Source organism: Callospermophilus lateralis, chromosome 1, assembly GCF_048772815.1.
Source record: "Callospermophilus lateralis isolate mCalLat2 chromosome 1, mCalLat2.hap1, whole genome shotgun sequence".
In the NCBI taxonomy this organism is placed as follows: Eukaryota; Metazoa; Chordata; class Mammalia; order Rodentia; family Sciuridae; genus Callospermophilus; species Callospermophilus lateralis.
Genome location: NC_135305.1, coordinates 92,452,259 through 92,479,359, shown reverse-complemented (window position 1 = coordinate 92,479,359; position 27,101 = coordinate 92,452,259). Strand labels below are relative to the sequence as shown.

The window sequence follows — 27,101 nt, the reverse complement described above, 5'->3', positions numbered from 1 at the left end:
TTGGAATGACATTGGAAAACAAACAAAGGATCTGAATGGTTTCAAGACGGTGAGAGGGCAAAGGGTGGGTGGGCATCTCTATGGCAGAGGAGATTGAGCAGGTTTAGAGATGGTATGGAAAGGTGTAGAGGAAACCTGAGCTATCCAAAGCCTTGGAGATAGCTGAAAAAGAGTTGAGAAAAACTGCCAGTGTTGGATTTGGTGCCTGGGAGACAGAATTTAGGTGAGACTTCCTAAGTTCATGGAGGCATAAAGAAATAAAATGGAATGTCAGGATTCTTATTCAAGATTCTTAAAAAAGCAAATCCATTGTTGGGACAAAGGAGCAGAGCTGAGCACTAGGAAATAGATAGATATGGGACTTTTGTATCAAGAGCTGCTTCAGGAATACAGGAGGCTCAGGGCTAATACCACTACTTTTGGGACAGAGGATATGGTAAATTGATAATCCACCTTGGCTACAAGACATTCATTGCATACCTTCCCAGAGACATGCAATGAGCCATTTCAGTCCCAACCTCTTCAAAAGCCTGGTCTGTGTCACTATCATGTGATGGTCCCTGACTTGCAAGACTTTTATGTAAGAGAAGGTTCCTTGAAGTTATGATGATGTTTAGATTAATGATGGGGGATGGAGTTCCCTTCTCCCTAACTTCAACACAAATCATAGCTTCTTTCACAATTTTCATTTACCAGATATTGACACATCTGTGTAGAACTGAGGGCTTCAGCAGATGCATCTCTGAGAGATTGCCACCATGGGATCACCATCCTGTGTTTGACCAGGCCATTCAGGCAGCCCTTATTGCTCAGTGGCGGCCCCTGCTGCTATGGAGAAAAATGGCAGCACATGCAGAGTCAGTGACATTAATTTTGATCATGCAATCAGGAAAATTTGGAGCAAGCAAGGAGGGAGCCAGAGGGGGGTGCGGAAATGGGTTGAGGAAATCCAGGGAGATTCCTAGGATTGGGAGCTCCCTGGTGAAGTGCTAGTCAGAAAAGAGTTGAGCCTTACAAAGTCTTCCATAAGCCTCCTGGTTTAATCACTTATTCCAAAGGTTTGCTAGGAAGAACCACCACAGTGCCCTCTGAGAATATCATGGCAAACTTATTTGGGGGCTTTCTAGGCTGTTAGAAAATACTTTAAAACACACTCCCACTAATTCTTTAGGTTAGAAGTTACCATAAATTTTAATTAGGGGTGTAGGTTGTTTGTGTTTGTTTACATCCTGAATAGGAATCCCCTGGGATCCCTGCTGGGATGCACTCTTGCCTGCATGCATTCCTGGTTATATGAGCATCTCTGGTGTGCACGCCTAATGTATACAAAGCAAGGTGCTTACATAGACATTTCTGGACAAAAACTGTATGGGAAGAGAAGGTGGAAGTGAGCAAACTCACAATCAAATAAAAGTAGAGAAGGGGGAAGAGATGAGATTGCAGTTGATTATGGGTCTGGCAGCAGATGTTCTACACGAATCCAACTCGCTGCAGCCAGTCTGTTTCCATGGCAACAGAATCAGTAATTATTGAGCCCAGGCACTCCCCCCACCCTTTCTCCCAACAAGGTGGAGGCTGATGAATATGAACTATCCCCAGCCCATCACTAGCTCTTTCTCTTTCTCTTCTTTTCTCTTTTTCTTTAAATTCCTTATAAGAAAAAGAGGGGGTATTGTGTAGCACCAAGAAGGGGAGCTGTTTGCTTGACAAAGAGCATAGGATACTGAAACCGAAGTGAAGTTGTTATTTTTCCCTGTGATACTATAAGAGAAAAGCTCTTCCCAGAAAAAGCCGATGATCTCTGAAGATGCTAAATAAATGAGCAGGAGTTTCCCTGAAATGGAGGCTCCCTTTGATTGGCTGATCTTTCCACGACTCCTGCCAATCGGAGCACCCCTGGGCTCCAGCTCCATAAACATAAGCAAAGCTACATGCTTATTCTTCTGGACTTGGAGTGTATACCATTCAAAGGTGTGCGGCGGGTCTCAGTTCACATGGCTCAACTGGAAACCTGTTTCATGAACAAGCTTACTCAGGAACCATCTGGTGTTCTAGCACATTGTTCTTCTGGGGGACGACTCTAAGTCATTTTGTGGTGGCAGCAGCTTGGAAGCAGTGTTTGTAGTTGGAGAAGATGGACTTACGGGAGCTGGGTGAGTAAAGCTCAGTCTTACACATCTGTCCACTGGTATTAGCAGCCTGAGTGAGAATGTAGCTTTGTCTTATTGTCTACCTCAGAAACTGAATTGGAGCAAGCACATGGATAAACAGGCATTCAAGGGTTCCCATCATGTGGGAGACTCTGTATTCAAAAGGCTGCATGCTTTGCTTGGTTTGATCCGATTTGTGGTTGACAGTATATTATATTTGGACATTGGTGGTCTAGTTAGGATTAGAGTGAGGAGTTCAGTTCTGCCTTATCTCTCTGGGTATTGATTTATTTAAAAAGAAAATGTTTTCCAAACTAAATTAATTAGAGTCACCCCTGTGCATTGCTAGGAAGAGAACGGTACAGGCACGGAGCCCAGAGCTGCTTGATTGTGTTGCCGGTGTTTGCATTGTGGAGAGAGATGTTATTACAATGGTCTGTCAAACACTTCTTCAGACCCCTGGCCACGGAACGAAGCATCTCCTCTCTCTGTGATGCTATTCCTGCTTGGTAAATGTGCATCCGAGCTCGGTCGTGTCCCTTCATTCTTTCATGAAACCCGTCTCCAAATTGAAATATTTTTTAACTAATTTCAAAGATGAGTTGACGTGCTGTCAGAAAGATTTGAGCAGTCAAAAAGCATGCTTTGAAATGACTCTGCTTTGCATCCTTTCAAACCTCTGCAAACCAGAGAGGGTTTGCAAACTTATATTCAAGGATTGGCTCTTTGCCAGAGAAAGGATGCTCTGAGCTATTGCTGTGCTCCCTGGGGTTTAATTTTCTGACATTGGTGATGAAATTTTCAATTTTGTTGGGTAGAAACAGGAAGAACAGGAAAGCAATATTATAAACAGGCGATGGAGGGGCAGCTTGGGGAAGGGGAAACTCTTTGCCTTTAGGGATCTTTCTAGCTGCAAACTTAAAAATATACATGGCAAGGCAGAACCCAAAGCATAGTGCGGGATTCCAGAGGAAGCTATAATCTTTCCAGACACGAGAGGAAAGGTATATTGCCTTTGCCTTGGGTGCAGAGCATGGGGGCCAAACTTGGGTTTCTGTCTCTGCTGAAGATCTGTTCTGTGTCTGCCTGCTGATATTGAGGCTTTATCGGTGCTGCTTTTTATAAAAATGTGGTTTTCCTAACCTATGTGCAAAAAGTGTCATAGCACACTTTTGTGTGTTCTACAGTCCACTTGGGTTCAAATAATGGAGAGAGGATAGAACATTATAAAGAATTGCAAGTAAAATAATTATAGATAGGAATTCTTACTGATTTGTCCTTTTCTAAAAATGTCCTTTTGATAGCGTGTTCTGGGTCGTCTTATTGCTGTAGAATGGAATTTTCAGTGTCCCAAATGGGGATCTGTGATGAACTCGTGAAAAAACAAAAGAGCTAGGAATGTTTCGCCTGCCTGAGACTCAAGGCAGGCAAGGGCAATGGGTGTCTGGGAGAGAGCTCTTCCACTCTGTGACCATTCACAAAGCAGGGCTTATGCTGCAGGAGGAGAAGGCAAGTTTCCTGACAGGGTAGTGGTGCACTAGGGGATACCTGTCATCTGATCAGTTCAATGACCTGTTTGTTAGCTGATGACCTTTCTGGAGATGTGAGTTGGCCTCTGGCCCCAAGAGGCTCCTGGTGGTTGCATACATTGAGAATTGCACCTGATCTGAGATATCTGCTGCAGGTTAACTCTCCCTGCAGCTTCTCGTTCTGTGATCCATTCCCAGGCATGCATGATTTTGAGGAAGTCTGGTTTCCAGTGGATGTGTTTTAAGTGACCGTCATCTCATGAGAGTGACTCTCCGTTCTCTCTTGGCCTCTTCTCTCACCCAGTATGGTCGCTTCACACTGAAGTGCTGGCACCTGTTGGCAAGAATGAGAGAAGAAGCCAGCCTTTTATGGAAGCAGTAAAAATGTTTCTTTAAAAAAAAAAATCTAAAACTGGATTTCATAATCTATTTTTGGATGGTGGAACTCTTTAAGAATGTGAAAGCTACAAACCTCTTCCCTGCCCACAAGAAAGTGTATTTTGCAGAAATCTCTTAATGCTTTGATGACAAGCTATTTCAGAGTAAAGTAGGATCCCTGTCCCGAGGGAATATCCAAGAATTATTATACCCTGGAGTTCATCATCAACTTGTTTTTTTTTTTTCAAATGGGTCCACTAACTGATGCTATAGCCCCACCTCAGTCAACTGCAGGACTTGACAATGACGTTGATACCCGAATGAGGTCCTGGGCATTCTCAGTAACTACTCATATTAAGAAGTCTTAAGTCTGAGGGTGTAGCTTAACAGTAGAACTTGCTTAGCATGTGTGAGGCCTTGGGTTTGATGCTCAGCACTGGAAGGAAAAAAATGTCTTGGAAATTATTCTGAAACGTGGTTTTCTGACTGCTGAGCTTGGAGGGTTGATGAAACTAGTATTACTGGGACTTGAACTGAAAGTGCTCTTTCGTGTGCCAGAACAAGAACTGCCTCCTTGTAAATATTCTCTTCGTTCCCCAAAGAAAAGGCTTCTTCCCACTGCCTTCTCCTGGCATTTGTAGGATGTGGGACATATTGAAAAGACAAATGTAAAGATAAAGGAAGATGAATTCCCTTAGATTTTTTTCAAGTGCACATCAGGGTTACCCCATCTATATCACAGCAAATATAAATTTGTGGAATCCATGATTTGAAATTAAGTATCAAGAGTTTGAATGATAAGATTTCCCAGTTTTTCTAGCAATTGGAATAAAATCAGTCACAATGTTGATAGCTGATCTGCCTTGAATTTTTTTCTATGTGTCAGGCACAGTGCAACACATTTCATATGTAGAGGTAACAACACTTTGATTTTCACGGTGGCCCTAACAGGACATTTTGGTATTTTACAGATGAGGAATTGAGTCTCCAAACAACAAACTTGCCTACATTGGTATAGCTAGGAACTAGCAAGAATCTGGGGTTTCACTCATGTGGATTTTATTTAGTGCATGTTTGTAGATGGGAGGAGAGTGAGCAGATAGGGAAGAGTTCTCATTAGCTTACCAGTCTGTGTAGTGAAGTCAGGCCACATTTAGTTAAATTCAGTAATTGTCACAGTCATTAAAATAAAAACAAAAAGGCATTCTGGAGTAGATGGTTGAATTATGAATAATTCCATTAAGGAAAAAAGGTTTGAGCTAAGCAAAAAATATCACCAACATTCTTAACCCCATTGGTTACATGACAGATGACTTCATTCCATGATGTTTACTTGATTGGTATTATGAATTGGATCTATTTTCATAGGGAGATCAATCCTGCTGGGCCATCTGAGAGAGGTGACACATACAGGTACCAGTGTTCCACATCTACCCTCTGCTTCCGTTTTCCAGGTAGCCAGAGCAGTGGCTAAGGTTTTGAAGAACCAAGAACAACAGGGCAGCCAAATTGGGGGTGTGCATGATCCATAGTGCTGCAGGAATCACCAGGGCTGCCATTTTTAAGTCTTTCTGAAGACCTTGTGAGCAGGAGTGAGGCTCAGATTAGAAATTGATTCTATATAGTGACCAGGAACACACATTGATGGAGCAAACAAAGGCTCATAGAAGATTAATCTTGGAAATCACTGGGTGAAATGGTTTTCAAACCATACTCCTTAGATTTCTAGAGAAAATGGATGGCTGCTGGTGTGTTGTGGAACTGAGTGGGCATGGGAATCTTCCAACCCCACTCAACCCTAGCATCTCCACTCCTTTTTTTAAAATTTGTTCTTTCTAGATATACATGACCATAGAGTGTATTTCAATATATTCTATATACATGGAGTATAACATTTTAATTGGGATCCCATTCTTGTGGTCGTACATGATGAGTTACACTGGTCATGTATTCGTATGTGAACATAGGAAAGTTATGTCCCATTCATTCTACTGACTTTCCTATTCCCATTCCCCATCCCTTCCCTTCATTCCCCTTTGTCTAATCCAATCCTACACCTCTTATCGTGTGTTAGCATCCACATATCAGAGAGAACATTTGGTCTTTGTTTTTTAGGATTGGCTCATTTCACTTAGCATGATAGTCTCCAGTTCTATCCATTTGCTGGCAAATGCCACATTTTCATTCTTTTTTATGGAGGAGTAATATTCCATTATGTATATATACCACATTTTCTTTATCTGTTCATCTATTGAAGGGCACCTAGGTTGATTTCCTAGCTAGGCTGTTGTGAATTGAACTAGCATCTTCACTTCCATTTGTTTTATAAACTGACATTCACAGTGAAGATGTATTAGTAAAAAATGAGAAGGAAGGGGTTATCCTGCTATGAGGAAAAAGAAAAACTATGGATCTCATCAACACTTCCCATTTAACAAATAAAGAAATGGAAGACTGGAGAACTTAGGCAAGATCACATTTCTAAATGGAAAAGGAATCTGTAGACGTCTTAGTAGCAGGTTTTAAAAACCTAGGTCATTTACTATTCATGCCTAATGTTAAGTACATTCTAGTATTACACTATGTATGTATATTTATAATAGACAATTTTAATAATTATACAAAAATACATTACATGTAAATTATTGCATATATTTTAATGGAACTATAGTACAAGTTACTTAAAACTTTTAGTAGTCACCTTAAAAAGTAAAAAGAAATGGCTGTTTTAATAATATACTTAATTTAACCCATTATGTTTTAGATGCTATCATTTTAGCATATAGCTGTAGAATCATTAACAAAATATTTACATTGAATTTTTCATGTTCAGTCTTTGAAAACTGACATGTGTTTCATACTTACAACCCAGCTTGATTTGGATACTGCATTTTCACAGGAAATCTGTATTTAGACTTCATAAAACTTATAGTTAAAAAAGTAGATTCACATATGCAAGTTGTTCCACACACACATAGAAGTTTTCCAATAGCTGAATTGAATATCGATTTCTGAATTTGAGTTAGCTAAAATTAAATGAAATTTGAAATTCAAGTGAAATTCAAGAAAATCACAGTAGCCCACATTTAGAGGCTTCCATAGCCCCATGTTCAGGAACTGTTTCACTGGACAGTGTAGGGCTAGACTTTCAAGGAACTTTCCTCTGATACTACACAAGTTGCTCCTTTACCTCCATCATTAGAAGAATGCTCTGGTAACAAAGAAATAAAGTGTTAGTATTTATAAATATGTTGCCCTTGGCTCTGACCATTGCACATGACAAACTCAACACATAGCTAAATTTTGATTTCTCCACTGTTTGACCTGGAAAATGAAAAGGTGAGCCTTTTCCTTTGGCAGAAAGTTAACTTTCATCCTTCTAGGGCATTTTTCAGTCCCCAAATATTTTGGCACTGTCATTTAGTGTGGTTTGAAGCCACCTCTCTGTCTTAGTTCATTTTCTTCTGCTACAACAATACCGAAGACTGGATCATTTATAAAGAAATATATTTGTCACAGTTCTGGAGGCCAGGAAGTCCAATGTCAAGGTGTTAGCATTTGGCAAGGACCTCTTGGCCGCACTATAATGTGGTGGAAGGTGTGACATGCTGAGAAATGAGAGAGGGTGTAAACTCAATTATCCCTTCTGCTTCTTTTAAAGCTGCTACTCCTATCAGGCCCCACCTTTAGGACCTCATCTCATTAACCTAATTACCTCCCAAAGGGCCCACATCCAAATCGATATTTGGAATTGGGGGATTGAATTTCCAACACATGAACTTTGGAAGGAGGGACACACGCTAACCATAGCATTTCTCAACTCAGCATGGAACATGGATGGATTTAATTCTAACAATGAGCAAACCATGACTGAGAAGGTATCTCTGTTGCAAACATGAAGACAAGTATAAATTAAAGCTAAGGGGCAATTTACTTTACCCTTATATTGTTCAATTCTGCAAAATTTTAAGCAAAAAAATATCTGGTCTTAAAAATCTTTACTTTCAGCACCAGACAGCATGTTGTTTATCTATTGCCCAAAAGATTTTTTTCATGAAAAACCAGCCTTCAAAAGTAAGCAATCTCTTTAGAAACGAAATCAAGCTCAGTTCTCTTAAATTTTCCTTCTAGAAATTATTAAAAACATTGAGAGATGGTATTATATTATACAGAATTTTTTCACCTATAATATCAGGGATGCCTATTGTTCCATTGGTCCCCATGTCCTGCATGTTGGACAGACTCCCCAGGGAGAATTGAGATGGAGATGTTTTATTGGAGTCAATCAAGTGGGTTCTTTACAACTCCTCCATTTGCACAGCATGACTTAACCCCTCTCCACTAAGGCATCACTGGTAGACCAAGTTGATTAAACCATGGGTAGGTTGAATCTAACTCTGACATGCTGATATTTGGCCAACCCAAACACCAATACCCTCAATCAGAAAGAGAAAGATGTCCTTTGGGATTTCAGTGAGTGCAGAGACACTGGGAGATATCTGTACATTATATAAGTTACCATTATAATGTCTTTGGATCACTATGGGATTTTGACATCTACTGACTTGCTAGCCTATTTCATGCAAACTTAAATATTCTAGAAATCTGGAACTTCCAGAATTCATATGGATGACAGAGAATTAATTTAGAAATTAAGGCCTTGGTTTATTGTTTCTAGTTTAGCAAGTTACTGAACTTTTATGCTCTGGATCTTCACATGAATAAAGAAGAGTTGGCTTCCTGTGTCAAATAGGTGTCCAACTTCTGAACAATGTAGCCATCTCTCCACTGGGGCACATGTTCAATTGATCCTATGGACCTTTTCCAGTGTATCCAGATAGGGCTTCAGAATCCTTCCTAACACAGCATGAAGTCAGGCACTGCTGACATAGCAGAATTGGATTACAGCTGAAACTGTCTTTTCATCCTGCTCCTAGGTCCTTTCCTCAGCTCTGTGCCTTGTGCAAGACCTTGAAAAGGACCATGCAGGGTATTATCATCAGCATGCAGTGTTTCCGTAAGGCAGCAACAGCAGCTCTTTACCCATCCTCTTGCTCAGCTGTTCCGTGGAGGTGTTGCCATCTGACAGAGAGGGCTGCAGCCTGGCACTTGGGGAGCTCACTTTTCTTTTCCTTTGAGCTGTAAGTGATGAGAGACCTGTCAAGGAGAGCTGTTCACTGGCATCATTCCCAGACCCTGAAGCATAATGAAATAAAGTTTCATTCCGACTCAGTTGGAACTCTTGCAGCTCAACATTTAAGATGGCATCTGGGGCAATTCTTGCCTGGTTGGAAAGAAGCACTCATCAGCTAATGGAACTTGGGCCTTCACACTGGCACACCAAGGCAGTACCCCTCACAGCAACTCAGTTCTAATTAGAGTCAGCCAGGCCATGGTCTCAGCAGGCAAAATGGAGCCCACTCCTGTCTAATGGGCCAACATTTTGAAATCTTCATTTCAAAAGCTTAATCATATTACAAAGAGTGATATCAAGGCAGGAAGTGGTTTGGAAGCCAATGACACCGGTACTGCTCCTAGACTAAGATGACATAGTGTAAAGGGTTCCATCCACACTCTTCTAGAACCCATAATGGTAGAAGCAAGGACACACACATACCCTTTAGCTTTAGAGGATAATGGGAGTCAAGGTGTAAAAACTCATTCTCTTTTTGGGTACCAGGGATTGAACTCGGGGACACTCAACCACTAAACCACTATTCCCAGCCCTCTTTTGTATTTTATTTAGAGACAGGTTCTCACTGAGTTGCTTAGGGCCTTGCTAAACTGCTGAGGCTGGCTTTGAACTACTGAGGTTGGCTTTGAACTCGAGATCCTCCTGCCTCAGCCTCTAGAGCCACTGGGATTACAAGCATGCGCCACCACATCCAGCTGTAAAAACTCATTCTTGATTCCAAGAGCCTGACTCAAACAACTCTGTAGAGTCAACACCAAGGGCTTTGCAAAGAACACTCTATGATCAGCCTCTGCCCTCCTTTAAACTTTTCTTAGAGCTGAGTAGATGAGCTGCAGAATCTCTTTGAACCTTAGTTTCTCACCTGTAAAAATGGAGGTAAACTACATTTATCATGGGGCTGAGAAAGAATAAAAAATAAGAATGGTGTCTCTGTGAGTGTTTAGCAAACAATAAGCTTCTATGTGAGGGGAGAATGGTATGGGTTACATTCTTGGGTAGAAGCCTTTTTTTTTTTTTTCAGATCTCACAAAATGTCAAGTTTGACTCTCCCATTATGAGATTCTACTTCCTACATCTTCAGCAATGACCTTGACCCTCCTAGCACTGAAGGCCGTCCAAATAAAAGAGACACTACACTTATAGTCAAGAGCCCGTGGTCAAGTCCCAGTTTTAGCCACCAAGTAAAAGTTGAGATTTGCCATATTGACTCTCTAATCTTCAATACTTATTCCTCATAGATGAAATATTGATAATATCAATACTGAAACATAGAAATGTTTAGGGAGCCCACGTGATCACATATGCTTTGTGGATTGTCAAATAAAATATTACTCTTATCATTCCAAATCTAATATTTTCAACGACCCAACCTTCATTTTTTGAGGAGGAATTATTGGAAACCTGTTTCTGGAGCCAGAGTACCAGAAGCTTCAGGGTAGTGATGTATGCCTTCCTGATTTTGGAAGCCAGTCAAGATCAAACAATCGTGCTTCTAGGCAGCTGCCTGTGGCATTCTGAAAGGGTATGACCTGCTGTAAATAATTGGTGGCTTTTGCATTTGTGCGTCACAAGACGTTCTTGGAGTCTGCAGAGGGCCCATCAATCTTTCTGTGTAACCAAGCCTTAGCCATTCTACACTTGATCGAGTCTTTCTTCTTTGTGAAGGCCTCATAAAAGCTTTGAAAAACAAAACATGTACATTTTAATTCCTGTGTATGCAGATGTCCACCCCTTTCTTGTTGGCTTCCCCCACCATCACCCCTCCATTGCCCACGTACGTCTCATCCCTGAATTTTACATTCTGTCAAGACAGGGAAAAAAGGTGATTTCTTTCTATGTTACATCTGGGCATCTAATTAGTATAAATCCATAGCATCCTAGAACAACTCGAAATCTTGAGTCCTGAGGTGGCAAATAGATTTCTTCTGGAGATGACTTGGGCCACTGGTGATGACAACCTGTGGCCTTATAACCGGACCCACGATTACCCTAAAACAGGGGAAGAAACAGAGATTAAGAAAAATTAATTGACTCGCTAACATGCCACTTCTAACAAGGGACAAAATTCACATTTTCTTGCTTTCTTGATTTCTTCAACAATATTTTGTGAATGCCTTATACATCAGTTACTATTCTAAGCCTTGGGACTACAGGTTGTGAACATCTATGAGTTAGTCTGCATGTTATTTATGCAATCATTAGCCTCAATGTTGGAATTTCCCAGAATATGGAGGCTATAATAAGAAAATGTTCCAAGAAACAACATTTATTTATATATTCACTAAATCAGTTGTGTGCATACTTAGGCATTCGTTTTCATGTCCTTTAAAGTGAAGAAAAACTACCCACTTTAAAAAAAAAAAAAAAAAAAAACAGGGCCCTTGCTTGAAAACAACCTGAAATTAATTGATGAAAACAAATTGGCCAATAACTGTCCTTGCCCTCTAACTTCCTGCCCTCTGAATACCTAGGAGAAGTTGAACCACAACAGCTAACTGAGGAGCTATAGCTATACATTACCCTAGTTCTATATAGCAACCTACAAGATCAGGCCTGGATGAACCAAAATTTTTTCCAATTTACAAAAGGGTTCTGAACAGTTAGAATTGTCAAGGAAGAAAGAATTTGCAATTATGGCAATCTAGAACTGCTATTCCATGTTTTCTGGGTAGAGGTATGAATGATAATATACATAAAATTCTCTTGTTCCCAAATTTGAGCACTGAAACTAAATATAATAACCTGACCAACTGTGTGTGGCAAGTTGTCTTTCTCTGGCATCCTAATAATGTCCTTCATAAGCTGACTCCCCATCACTTGCTCCAAGGTCAGACCTAACTTGGAAATGCATATACTGATAGTTATAAGAATTGTGTAGTGTGCTAGGCACTTTGCATATTCAAATACATCGTTAGTGCAATTTCCTAAATTATGTTTTTAATTCTTAATGTACCTATTATTTTCAAATTGCCACATGAGGTAGTCTGTTAAGAAACAAGGTTTATGAGAATGCATGTTATATTCAAAGGATGAAGGTCTCTAATCAAGAAGACTCCAATTTTCAGTCCCCATCCTTTTCCTAAGAGTTTCTATAGTATTAAAAGCAATATCAAAAGGCACTATATCCCCTTTTGCAGATAAGGAAATAGACACCTAGAATGTTACCTTATTATCCACCTAGTAAGTGGCAGAGTGAAGTTCAAATCCAAGTGTATCTTTTTCCCAAGTCCATGGTTTTACTGATGTCTAACAACTCCATTTCAACACCACCTGTATGTTAAGGTGGTAGCTAATGCACTAGATAAGTAGCATTCAACCTGAGACTATTCACTGGAAAGGCAGATGTGGATAGTTTTAAAGTAATCCATCTCCAGCTTCCACAAGCACATTAAACTGACACTCTTCTACCTGGGGCTTTCCCAATGACTGTTGCCAGCCATGCATTTTCCTCTTGTCCAAAGAAAGACCCCCACCCCTCACCTCTAGCCTACCTTACTAAGGTATTTGTTTCCCAAAGTAGGTAAACCTTCTCTGAGAGCCAAACAAAGGATCTGTGGTGGATTATTTAAATAAGGATCCATACATAGATCCCAATCTTATTAAGAGATACCTGCCCAGTGAGATCTTCTTTTGGTTTAATAATAATTTATCAAAATATGTCATGTATTTATATTTTAATCAATTCATATTAACAGTTGCACTATTGATCATAATCAAGAAGAAAATTTTTGTTAGAGCCTCTGTTCACAGAATAATATATATTTTTGAATTAAATTTTAGTAGGTATATATTTTTGTTTCAGGGAAGTATAATGGTACGATTAATAGTTGACTTTTTAAAATTTTTTATAGATTTTTTCAAAGTTGTAGATGGACACAATAATTTTATTTATTCATTTTACGTGGTGCTGAGGATAGAACCCAGTACCTCACGAGACACTGTCAAAGACTAGTTTCTTAACTTCTGGGCTCAGTCATGGAGATCAGAGAAATCCTCAAAACTTGGCCCTTCCATCAGCTAGCTAGGGGGAGAAAGAACAGCAGTGCCCTTTGGGAGGTGGAAGGCTGGCCTTCCAGGATATACCTGCTCTGTGCTCGGGCTACCCTGACTGTGGGTTATATTAACCAAGTGGATATTTAATCCTCCTTGGTAATCTTGGTGCGTGTTATGGGTTGAGTTGTGTCTCACCCCTAAAAAAGAATATGCTAAGAGGTGAACTTTTTTGGAGATGAAGTAAAAAATGAGGTCATTAGATGGGTCGAACTTCAATATGACTGATGTTTTTATAAAAGAAAAGACAGAACATTTGGTTGGAGAGACAGGCATTCTTGAACGGATAATGTGAAGAGACATAGAGAAAAAATGGCCATCTATCTGCCAAGGGGGAAGGCCTGAACAGATTCTTCCTCATAGCCCTGAAAAGGAACCAACCCTGGACACCTTGATCTCAGATCCCTGGCCTTCAGAATCTCAAGGCAATGATTTTCTGTTATTTGTGCCATTCTGTTTTTGTTATAGCAGCTCAAGCAGCCTAATATAGTACACTCAAAATCTTTCAATGGATTTTCCAAAACCTGATCATCTTTATGTTTACTATAGCTATGTTTTAAAACTACTTCATGACAGTGTCCACCAGGACAAGTTATATCCGACCCCTACCTAGCCTCTCTTCTTCTCTACCCCTAAGAGTAGTCAAGATCAAGACTGGAGCCAGAGCTCTTGGGTTTAAATTTCAGTTGCTGACATGTGACCTTGGACTTAAATGGCCTCATTCACAAAATTGAAGCACAATACCTGTCTTATTAGAATTCTGTGAGCACCAAGTAAGTTAATAACATGCAAAACACTTAGTGCTTGGCACAACCTGTGCTCACAAAGAAGCTTTCATTGCAATTATTGGGAAACCAAAAAGCCAACTCTGCCTAAATCTGTACCAGACCCCTGAGTGACCCAACAAGGATGGCTTGCATACTTCCCTGAGACTAGAAGTTTTATTTGCAAAATAACTGTGTAAATGTTGGGGGCGGGGTGGGTTTAAAAATCTCTGATTGTCTTTTCTCTTGTTTTAGCCAGTCTTATTCTTGGAAAGGCTAATATTTGAGAATTGTGAGCATCCCTTATTAATCCTTTAAAAGAAAAGGGGAGAATCTGCTCCAGCATCACTTGGCTGTTAGATTTGATCAGTCACTCGAGATTATGGATTAACTCACTGATCTTTTTGCTCTTCGAGGTAATTAGCCTTTGAACAAATATAGCTAGTCACAGAGGCCAAGCACAGCTGACCAAACACATTTCAAAGAGCAAATTTGGTGGGCAAATAATGCCAGGCTTAGATCTCTTGGTAATGTTTTTCTAATCGCTGGACTCCAAGCAAGAAATGGAAGCTCGATGTTTACAACTTTTCCAAAACAATAGAAAAATGTAACTAATTAAACCAGCTGTCTCTACCCTTCCCATCACCACACATCCCTATTAAAATGATTTTTTATGTCCTCAAATAACTGGCCCAGTTTAATGGCTTAAGTGTACGCTTTGGGACCCTTGTTTAATAGACCTCTCCCTTTGAGAGGATTTCCCTGGATCCCCAGTTGCAATGTCATTTTTCTTAATTTAATTTAATTACCTCTACCTGCCAAGACTTTCTCACACCTCTACAATGTACATGTTTCACTTTGGTGCTAGGCCTGCTAAGTACTTGTGGATAATTACCATGCCCTCATGGAGTCTGGGGATACTCAATATTTTCAGACCTTAAATTCTTTGCTAGAAAAGACCTCTCAGATAGTCCTTTTCAAGCTCCCCTCCCGTTGAAATGATGCATAAACATGGCTTCACCATCTCCTTGGTAAGACTAATGAGAATGGTGTATCCATTCTGGTGTCCAGCCCTATTGGTCACCAGAGGCTCCTGGCCTCTCCCCTGATATCTCTTCACTTAGAGAGCCTTACACTGAGCATCAGGTTCTTCTGAATGATCTCTACCTCTCCCTGATTCCACTGAGCAGGGTTCTGGGTGAACAGGAATTCCAGATGGAGTGACCATCTCTGACTTTGCACAAACACATACCTAATTGACTCAGATTTTGGTTTTTGTTCCTACATTGAGGAGAATAGAAAACAGTAAACTATTTAACTCTTATTTCATAAGAGTAGTAAAAGTGTGGTCATTATGAATTCTTATCAATATTCATTGATTCAACAAAACTGTTATCAGGTACATATTAAGTGCTCAGGACAGATCCTGATTTTGCAGTCAGGGATTTCAAAAAACAGTGAAAATCTACATGGGAGAAAACAATATTATCTAGTTAAATCATAGAGTTTTTAAACCTCAAAAGTGGATTAAGTCCAAAGACACTGTTCTGTAGCCACGTTTGGAAGCACCATGCTCCATACTTACTTGGTTATTCCATATTATCATATCTGCTCTATGGTGGCATCTGGATAAATATATTGTAATAATATGAATTTATTGCATAGAATGAAGTGCATCTATGTATATTTGACATGGAAAAATTGCCAAGAAATATTTTGTTGAACCAAGAAGACTATAGGACAATATACCAAATGTGACCTCGGGTGTGTTGTATATTTGTTTTAAGTGTATGAATATATTTGTGTGTTTGTAAGGGTGGCTGTTGAAGAATGAGCCTAGGGAATCCAGAGAGGACTTTAATTTTTAGTATGAGAATTGTGTTAGTCAGCTTCCCATCACTGTGACAAATACCTAAGATAATCAGTTTATTAAGAGGATTATTAGTTTGGCTCACAGTGTTGGAGGTTTCTCTCCATGGACAGTCAGCTTTGTTGCTTTTGGACCTGTAGCAAGGCAGCACGTTATGGCAGGGAGTGCGTGACAAAGCATAGCTACTCACTTCATTGGAAGGAAGCAACAAAGAAAAAATAAAGGTGAGGGTCCATTATCATACCTTTCAAGGACACGCTCCCAGTGACCTGAAGACCTTCCACTAGGCCCCAACTTGTAAAGATTCCATACATCCCCAAAGCACACAAACTGGGGACTGAGTCTTTACCACAGGTGACCTTTGATAGACATGTATGATCCAAACAATGTTCTTCTGCACTAAATTTTACTATCAGAATGTACCAACTTCTATAATAACTTTTTAATTGTTAGGGCTCAGTGATAGAGCACCCCTGTGTTCAAGACTCCATACAGTAAAAATAAATAAATGATATACAGAATACTTAAATAATTAGTAAGAGTCAACTCACAGTGTGAATTCTTAAAAAAAAAATCTAGACTATTAAAAAGAAAACAAAATCCTGCAAAATATTATTGACAATAGGGAAGTGAATGAAGAATTTTGCTAATGGAGCTCTTTTAACTCGTGACTTCAGTTATGAAAGAAATATAATGAAGAGTTTGGAAATATTTAAAGCAGTGTTCTCATCCTTTGCTGCACATCAGACTCACATATTGAATCTTTTAAAAATTGACAGACCTGATCCAGAATTACCCCAGTTTCTAAACCACAAGTGTAGTGAAGCTTAAGCGATGTGTGTTTAAAAATAACACACACACCACATAGTATACAAATAAACCACCACCACTTACTGTTCTTCAGTTGATTCTGATGAGCACAAAACTTACAGTATAGAACTAAAGAGGAAATGTCAAGGATAAAAACAACACACTGGGCCATAATCACACTGAGTTAAACTTCTTGTGAGATTTCAAAGATCTCAAATTGAAGCTAAAAATATACAATCATATTCCACTCAAAACAACAACTTCAATGGTAGAAAAAAAAATTTAAAAATTATAGCACACAAATGAAAAGAGCAGAAAGTAGGAATGGTGATAGGGACATCACAAAGCTAAAATGCTTTAAATGTGACAGAGTCATTTTAGAGATTAGAAGTTCAAGCTATGAGAAAAATAACAATCATGAATCTTTATTCTTAACCCAGTATCATCAAAATATGGGGGAAGCTAGAAATGCAAGAAGAAAAGGACAAAAATATAATCATGATGACATATTACATTATCACCATATTATGTTAAAAATATATCGCTGGGCATGGTAGCACAAGCCTGTAATCCCTGCAAATTGGAAAGCTAAGGCAGAGGGATTGCAAGTTGGAGGCCAGTCTTGGCAACTTTGTGAGATCCCATCTCAACATAAAAAATTAAAAGGCACAGGGAATCAGGGCTCAGTGATAGAGCACCCCTGTGTTCAATACTGCATACAGTAAAAATAAATAAATAATATATAGAATACTTAAATAATTAGTAAGAGTCAACTAACAGGTTCATATTGAGTTGGTACCTTTCATTGAGAGTATACCTCAATATCCATACAACTTTTATAAAAGGGATCACCGTAGAGCACTTGCCAACCGTGTACAAGGCCCTCAGATCAGTCATTGGTACTGGAAAAAAAATGTATCTCTTATATGCCTAAAGATCTCCATAGATTCTGAAAACAACAGACTCTTAAATAACTACTGAACCAAAGAAGAAGTAAAAACTACTATTAAAGACTATCTATGTGGCTCAGCAGTAGAGCACTTGCCTAGCATGTGTAAGGCCCTGGGTTCGATCCGCAGCACCACATTAAATAAATAAATAAATAAATAAATAAATAAATAAATAAATAAATAAAATAAAGGTATTGTGTCCAACCATAACTATAAAATAAACACTTGGGATAAAAAAGGACTATCCATGGCTGGGGCTGTAGCTTGGTGATAGAGCACCTGCCTTGCACGTGTGAGACACTGGGTTTGATCCTCAACATCACATAAAAATAAACAAATAAAAATAAAAGCATGGTGTCCATTCACAACTACAAAACAAATAATAATAATAATAAAAAGACTATCTAGAAAACAATGACATTGAAACATGGCATGTCAAAACTTATGGGAGCTAGGCGCAGTGGCCCACCCCTGTAATCCCAGCAGCTCAGGAGGCTGAAGCGGGAGAGTCATGAGTTCAAAACCAGCCTCTGCAACTTAGTGAGGCCCTAAGCAACTCATCAAGACCCTGTCTCTAAATAAAAATATAAAAAGGACTGGGCATTTGGATCAGTAATTAAGCACTCCTGAGTTTAATTCTCAATACCAAAAAAACAAAACAAAACAAAACAAAAACACAAAACAACAATGACCAAAAAAAAAAAAAACTCATGGGATAGGATACAGCCAAAGCTGCCTTCAAATGATGCATTTATAGCCCTATAGTCATCATTAAAAAATTACTTGTAGAAAAAATGAAAATAAATAAACTCAGGATCTAATTTCTGTTAGAAAATAACAACAAAAGCACCCAAAGAATACAAAAGGAAAGGTAATGAAAAGTGGTAAAGTAGAAAATAAGGACATCATTCAACCCATAAGTGAATCCAAGAATCACTTTTATTAAATAAAGATAAACCATTAACATATTTTTCAGATCAAATATAGAGGAGACGTGAATTAACAAAATTATAATTAAAATTATGTGAAAACAGAGGAGGTTAAAACCTTACTAATGGCTTGATGGGTTTCAGCATGCCAGGGTGCTTGACAGAGCTCAGTACTCACACAGACCACTGCGCAGAGGAAAATAACCACAGACTACTGGTGAATGTTCAGAGTTCGGGACTAAATATATAAATTACTAATAAAGCAAAGTCTCACACTTTGCTGTTTGAAGTACGGATTAGTACTTTCCTGAAAATGGCAGTTGGTATCAAGAATTTAAAAGTTTCTCCAGTCTTTGACACTTGGTTCCAAAGCAAGGAGTTTATCCTAAGAAAAATCAGAAATTCAAAATAAACACTGGTATTTTAAGAGATAGGTATTTAAGAAGACTATTATCATGCGAGTGTGCTGATGATTTTAATGTTTGTGGTGAAACATACTACAAATATAATGATTTCATCTAGAAAAAAACATGTAATTATAAACCTGGAAAATAATTCCGAAAAACTCCATACCTCCATGTTAACACTTGGAGCGTACAGATCAAAAGTGGTTTTTAACTTCTTTGTATTTTTGTATATCTTCCAAATATAATTCAACTAAATTGCAATAGTTTTGCAAATGGACAGAAAAAATACTAATACAGAAAGAGAAAGTTCAATATAAAAACAATGGAAGGGGTATACCACCAGGAAAAGCACACACACACAAAAGTATGTGTGCATATCATATCAAGAGTGAAGGTGCCCAAAGATCTTGATATTCCCTGGGTAGTTTGTGTACTTTCCATTTCCCTGGAAGGATTATGGCTGAGAGTCAGAGAAGGGACATATCACCTGGCACAGGTTCTCTTTCCAGAACTTGAGGTCTTTGGTAACCATTATGAGTCTTTTATCATTAACCCCTAATAAACCAGTCAGCTGTTCATTGCCAAGTACTCAAAACTCTGCCAGACGTGCCTCTTGGTTTTATTCACCCAGGGACCATGACTTCTCTACCTCTTTTTGTCTCTCTCTCTTTCCTTTCAGTGAGTCTGAGCTTCTGGAAGCAGCACCCTCCCTTTCCCAGAAGCACAAAGTTTAGCCAACACTCCCCCTAGTGGCAGTTTAGGAAACGTCCTAAGATGGCCTACCCCAAGCCAGGGTTGAGAACTGAGGCCAGCCTGAGTTAATTGGGGCAATTGTTAATATGACATATCATGGGATCCACCTCAGGAGTGTGGCTTAGAAGTATGTCATCTTTTTTAGCTAGAAGCCCATATCATGGAAATATTGAAGTTTTCTATCTACCTGAATTATATATTCCTGTGTGTTTTAGAAAACAAAGGTAATACATAAGGAGGCTCTTGTACATTAGCTTCGATTAACTCCCTACAATAAAAACTTGTGGAAACACTGGCTGCTGCTTTATGCTTTTGACAATGTACACAAGTGTAGATTACAAACAAGCAAGTTACCCCAGGACATGGATGCTTTATTATTTCTATGCACATTTCTAAACATCCTCTACACCTTGGATTTTCTTGCCGGTTGCCAACCAGCCAACCCCATTTGAAACAGTCTGCTGATTTAATCAACACGCTGCTTATCATGTTTTCCAGATGGCTAATGGGTCTCTTAAATAAAACTGGCCCTAATTCTAACTAGGTTTCTATTCTGGTCCTTTTTATAGAATAATTTGTTTTATGGTCAAAGTTCCTCTTTCATTATTACTCTGTCATCTTCCGTGATCTCTTTTCACCACTATGTTCAAAACTGTCAAATGGCACATTAATTCGATTCATAGATGTTAGTCATACATGCAGGAAGGAGGAGGCTGTTCATATTGATATCAACACATTGCCCCAATCATTTATCATTTACATGTAAAGTTTGAGAAATTAGGTTTGTCAGTATTATTGAATGAGCAAGGAAATAGACTTTGTGTTGTGGAATCACAGACTGGCAGCTTCTTGCCATTTCTGATTCTGCCTTGGGAAGGAGTGTCCTTGTCATGTGAAAGAGCATTACTTGGAGACCAGTATATATAGACCAACTTTTTTAGGATTTCATTTAAAAGTCCGTGGTCTTAATGTTTGATGCTATACAAAGGATTCCAAATACAGATAACCTTCTATCTAGAATCAGGTCTAATTCCCATCTCACAAATGGTTTCCAAGGTGTACAGTTAGATGGTATAAAACTGACATTAAAACTCATGTTGGCAGAATGCCATGGTAGCATGACTTGTGCAATAACGAACGGCTGGAAGAAGGTGAGATAATGTAAGATTTGAATGGAGTTGCATTCTGAAAGGAAGGCGGCCAGAGGTCCTGAGAATTAATGAAGCAGCTACAGAAAAAATATAGCTCTATTACACCACGCACTTTCCTCTTTTCTTTTCTATTGCCTGCCTGTGATGATTTGGCAGAGTTTAAAAATAAATGAAGTGTATTCATTTTTCCTTCAGAGTTTTGCTCTGAAGACATTCTGTAAGGAAGGAAAAAATATGAAATACTAACACAGGCAGTCTGGGGTAATCAAGACATCAGAATGCAAGCCTTATATCTGGTGTGTGTATCCTTGTGTGAAGAGATAGGCATGCTTCCAATTAAGACCATAACATACAGGGAAACATGCTGCTCCTAAGCAGTGTTAACGATCTGCTAGGTGATGCCGAGGAAACGGTGTTTCGAGTGGATCTGGGTCCCATTTGTACCTTTCCACTATCATCTTTATGGACTGCAACATATAATGATCAGAATTGGGTTTTTAATAGAAGCTAGAGTCCAGTTTTCAGTGCTGACTAGAGAGAGGGCTCTTTTGCAGGCATATCATCGGGTTGATCATTGCTTTTCACGTTTTATTTTAGCTGCCACACTTTTCTATGAAACAGAGGGGAACCATGTATAAAGAACACAGGAAAGTGTGGCTCTAGTGGAAACCATGTGGGACTTCTCAGCCACACCCCCTGCTGAGCTTCCCTCACGCCCCGCCCCCAGACCCCAAGGCCTCTCTCACTTCCCTTTTGGCCATGCTGAGAAAGACCAAATTTTCTCTCTGTGACCTAGTGGGGGAGTGTGTAAAGCATTCATTCATTCTGTGATGAAGCAAATCTTCATTCAGTGCCCCTTATAGGCCAAGCCCTTTTCCTAGGTATAGGGAATTAGCTGTGAAGAAGAAAGACAAGGTGCCTGTCCTCAGGGAGGTCCCAGAGAAGCAGCCAGGCAACCAGTGGGTGCTGGTGCCCTGGAGAAAGTAAAGAAGGGTGGGGTACAGAGAGGGACCCTCAGGAGGGCACTCATGTGGGGAGAACGGGCAGGAAGGGCCTGGGGAAGAAACCTGAATGCTGAGGAGAGCTCAGGAAAGAGTGTTTCAGGCAAAGAAATGTCCTAAAAGCCCTGAGACAGAAGTATTCCAGGACTAGCCAAATGGCCAGAACCCATTCAAGGATGTGAAAGTTCTGGGGCTAGGAAAGGACAAGGGGTCACCATTAAGCCTGCAGAAGGAACCTCTATATCCATGATGGAAAGTCACTTTATTTTAAATCCACTTTTAATCTTGTTTTAATTGTCAGCTTAGTACTCGTGACTAAGCTCTCTAAGTGTTCATCCCATTGACTTTCAAAATGACTTTGAGGAAACTCCCATATAGTTCTGTCTGTCCACAGGTTCATTCAAGTGAAAGCTCAAGACCCATGGCAAGAGAGAAGGAAGCAAATGTGTTTTTGAAACTGCAGGATGTTGTAGATAGTAAGATGGAGGATTTAAAATATAGTTTTCTATTTCCTTAAAGCCCAGGTAAAAAGACAAAAAGAAAATGATGACTTACATAATTTTGATTAGTTATAAAGAAAGGTTTTCCATTCTTAAGGGAAGAAATGGTTAGCATTAAATTCTAAATATAACCTATTCCATTGGGTCTTATATAAGAAACATCAATAATTCTCTTTATGAACATTGAATACCTAATGTATGCAAACTATTGGCACTGCAGGGAATACAAACCCTAATCAGACATAAATTCTACCTTCCAGGAGCTTGTAGTTTAATAGGGTATATAACGAACAAACACAAATGACTCTACTACAAGGCAGAGAGTATAAATATGAGATTCATTTTCAGAGTATCGAGAGGTGGGCCTTCATAGAACTTTTTGTCAATCATAGATGTGGTACTAAAGCATGACTCTGGGACATTTCAGGGTGAGGAGAAGGTGAAATTAACCAGTCAGGTTTATATTTTTTTTTTCTGTAATCAAGAACTTTAACTCAAGACCACAGGCAAGGCACAAGGGTAGCTTCTTCAGGGTATCACCCACTGGTGTCACTCTCAGATGCAGAAGCTTATCCTCCTTCAATTCAGAGTGGACTCTGTCAAGATCCTGAGGCAGGTATTCTGCATCACTAATTGAAGGGACATTGGATATCAAATGTATCCATGACAGATCAACACTGTGAAACTTGAATAATGTTTTTTTTCCTATTAAAATGCATCTTTTATATCGAATCAATTCAAGCTATGGGCAAAAATGTTTAAATGTGTGTATTACAAAAGGAAAAATGTCTCTAATCCATCCACCCAAAGAAAAACACGACTGACACTTTGTTCTGTAGGCTCTCAGACATTTTTTCTATGTAGATAGGGGGAGTGTCACTCAGTCTCAACTGTTCTGTGGCCCTTTTCTTACCTGTTTTGACATGAAGTCATGCAGTTTGAAGGTGCCACTCTTAATTGCTATGTCACACACGAGGACATAAGTGGATCAGCATCTTAACCAATCTTGTTCCCATTATTTCACTATTAGATGCAATGGTGGGCTGAACCTTCTTTAAAATACATCTCTTCTCACTTTTCCAATCTTCTCTAATACTTGTGTAGATGTAGAACAGAGGGTTTTGATCCTGCTCTTTATGAGTCACACACCTACCCAAAGCTTTTATTTCAGGTCTTTGCTCCTTGGCTCTAACTGCAGACAATGCTAAGCTATTGCGCTTTATTTTTTTTGCAGAAGGAAGGACTTCAAAGCACCTAACAAGATTATCGGGTTTAGATTCTCATTTGCTTTTCCTTTCTTCTTTTCCTCCCCGGGGGTCATGTTCAAGCCAGAGCGTGGAAGGCATTTCAACTCCTCCTGTTTATTCAACACCTACCATGTCCAATTAGTCACCAAGTTCTTTTAAGTTCTGCCTCCTAAAACGTGCCCTGAGTATGCATTTTGCCTTCTCCCCACACCTTTCATCTGGCTCTGATCACCTACCCTGGGTCACTACAAAATTTTCTAGATACACTCTTCTTTTGGGGCTTGGCTCCCACTCTGGTTCATCTCCTGTACTTCTTTTTAATGTCCATCTGCTGTTATGATGCCCTAGCTCAAAATTTTTAGTGGCTTCTACTTGCTCTCTAGATAAACTTCAAACTCCCCAGCTTTACACTCATTTCTGGATCCAGTCCCAAGGATGAGACCCGAGAATGCATATTTTTGTAAACCTCCTCTCTGATTGTAGTGCAAGCAGCTTGGCCCTTCACAGATCCCAAGATGTACATGGAGGACACCCTGGTCTTCTTGGAACCCTCTCTAAGGGCTGCAGGCCAGCTACAGATGGAAACTTCCCTCAGCCACGGCTTCAAATTATCCAGTACAATGTGGCTATTTTAGGAAAAATTTCAAAAGCATTCCGCCAAAGAGAACCATGTTTGTAAGTATAGATTAGAAGATCATTTCCATTTAGGAAGCCTAATTTAATTAAGTGACACATTTTTTGAGGTATGAAAGCTTTTCCTGCTGAGTCAGGATTTTTTTTTTTTTTTTTTTTTGCCTCTCTGCTAAGTAAAGCAGGTAGTTGAAATTAGAAACTGGCTTCAGCAGAATACTACAGTCCTGCCAGCCTGCAACAAAGGTCAGAGGAGAGAGAATTGTTCCGTGGGGCAGAAGGGCAAAGAGTATTTTGGCTTAAATTCTATGGCAGCGTTATGTTAATATTTTTCAATTAAGACATTTCAATTTTGGGTTGTTTAGAGGGGGAAAAAACCTGAAAGGTAATTCTTTGTGTTTCTAAGAAAGGGGTTTATAGATATCATCAAACGATGAAGAAAAGATTTTTTTGAGCAGTTGTATATTTCCCTGGGATCAATGGTGATGTTTTCAGAAAAAAATTGTTGGTGTGTGATACTGAAAAGGATATTGCAACAATAACACTTTATTTTACTTTTGGTCATCATTCTCGCTAATCTTGAAGTCACTTGATGGGTTGAAATTCTCTAATTTCCATATCATGTAATGTGCACATGCTGTATGATCATTAATACTGTTTAATATCATTCTAAAAATATAAAGATGATATTTCAAAACAATTTGGTTGTCTTTCCTCCCACAAGGATATAATGTCCACAAAGACAGCATCTCTATCTGTCTGAGACACAAGCACTATGTCCCCCAGTACTTGGTTCATGGTAAAAATCTGCCAAGTGAATGATATGTCATGTAGCATACTCCTACAAGGAGAAATTTTTTTAAAAAGGGACAAACTGAATCCTTGACCTGAAGGGAGCTTACAGTAGCAGAAAGCACCCTTTTGTTCTAACCTGCCTGATTTATCATCAAATCATTAACATCCTGTGCACATTGGAAAACAGACTTTTCAACAGAAAATCTATTTCTTTTTTCATATCTGCTTTTTCTCATCACCCTTCATTCACATCCTCAATACATGTATTCCAAAACTTTCATGACATGTATATCATATGTGTATGTGTGTGTTGAGGTCAAGAAAGCATGCTTTCTCACACTTCTCTCCAGCCATGTTGAGAAATTATAAAACAGTTTTCAAAACCATAGGTAAAGAATTGCAGGGAAGACAAAGCTAGATAAGCTACATCAATGTTACTCAAAATGCTGATCAGCAAGCCCTTTGTGGCTGACCTGTAACAGGATAAGGAGCTTACACCAATTGCAAATCAAGCGTGTGATCAAGCAGTGTTAAGTCAATGCATTTCCTTTTCCTGGTAAGACTTTCTAGATGAAGGAAGCTGTGCATTACTTGCCTTCTTACCCAAGCTCTCGTTCTTGCTGTAAACTGGTCTCAAATTGTTCATGGACTATCACTAATCTATAACCAGGCATTGAATAGGATTGATTTTCATCAAAGTCTTTTCTAGTCCAAAAAAAAAAAAAAAAATCTCCAAACTGCCTTTTTAAGGAGCCAATTTCAATTTGTTGAATTTTTTTTTTAAACTTAAGATGTCAGCAATTTTTTATGGAGCTAGTTGGATAGATGTCATGTCAGGTATAAATACTGTCATGGGAAAAATAAAGAAGTTTCTTTTTGAAACAGAAGGCTTATGAATGGTTTTTCTGGGGAGGTGATAACTTGAACTATGAGAAAGGAGCTATAGAAATCTAATGGGAGAAGAGTGTTCCTTAAAGAAGAATATGTTTGAAAAGGGCTTGAGGTGGGAGCAAGCATAATGTAGTTTGTTTGTTTGGTTTTTCCACAAAAGCAAGGCAAAAGTTCAAACAAAATTAATAAGTAAAGAACTTCAAATCAAGGGAGTCATTGTGCCTCGGGGGCAGTGAACAGGGAATAAAGCGATTGGGAAGTGGGTCAGATACCTAACCATGAGCCAGATTTTGCAGGGCCTCGTAAGAATGGTAAGAACTCTTGTTTTCATTTTGAGTGAGAAAGGGAACCACTGGAAGGTTTTAAGACCAGAGATCTCTGAATCACTGTGACCGCGGGGCAGTGAGGACGAAATGAAGCTGACGAAGAGGTTACTGCCACAGATCAGGCAATAAATGAATGATGGTTTAGACCAAGGAGGAAGGATTATAGATGATGAGAAGGGGTTACATTGTGAAGCTTCTTAATGGTAGAGCTGATAGGGTGTACTAACAGGATATGATAGATGGAGAGCCGGGTGGGAGAGAATGAAGTCGAGTATGACTCAAGGTTTTGATGGCACCATTCATGGAGATGGGGAACAGTTGGGAAGAGAAGAGATTAGGCAAGGCAAGAGGAAGAAAGAGTTGAGTTTGGAGTTGTTGGATTTGAGATGATGGATAGACATCCAAACGCAGATGTTGAGAAAGCAGTGAAATAGATGAATCTGAGCCCAAGGAAGAGTTCAGGAGTAGAGGTACAATCTAGGAGGTGTCCACACATAGATGATTCTAGGTGAAATCACCTAGAGGGTGAGTGAAGAGGAGAGGACCCAGGGCTAACCCCAGAGCACTGCCACATGAGAGGTCAGATGACTGAGAGAAACCTAGCAAAGGAGACTGAGAAGGAGATGCTGAAGGTAGGGAGATGCAGACAACCACAACAAAACCACAGTGCTGTGGACGCCATGGAAAGGAAGCCTCGGTAAGAGGAGGCAGTTCCAAGAGCTCCTGTGAAATGAAGATCTTAAATTGCTGCATTTGGCCTCTGGGAGGTCATCTGT

General features: G+C 39.4%; 1 protein-coding gene across 3 annotated transcripts in view; it reads left to right on the top strand.

The window, feature by feature from the left end:
- Nucleotides 1–27,101, top strand: part of Elmo1 (engulfment and cell motility 1) — a 551,061-nt gene that overhangs the window by 415,886 nt on the left and 108,074 nt on the right. The gene's annotated exons all lie outside the window — the stretch shown is intronic.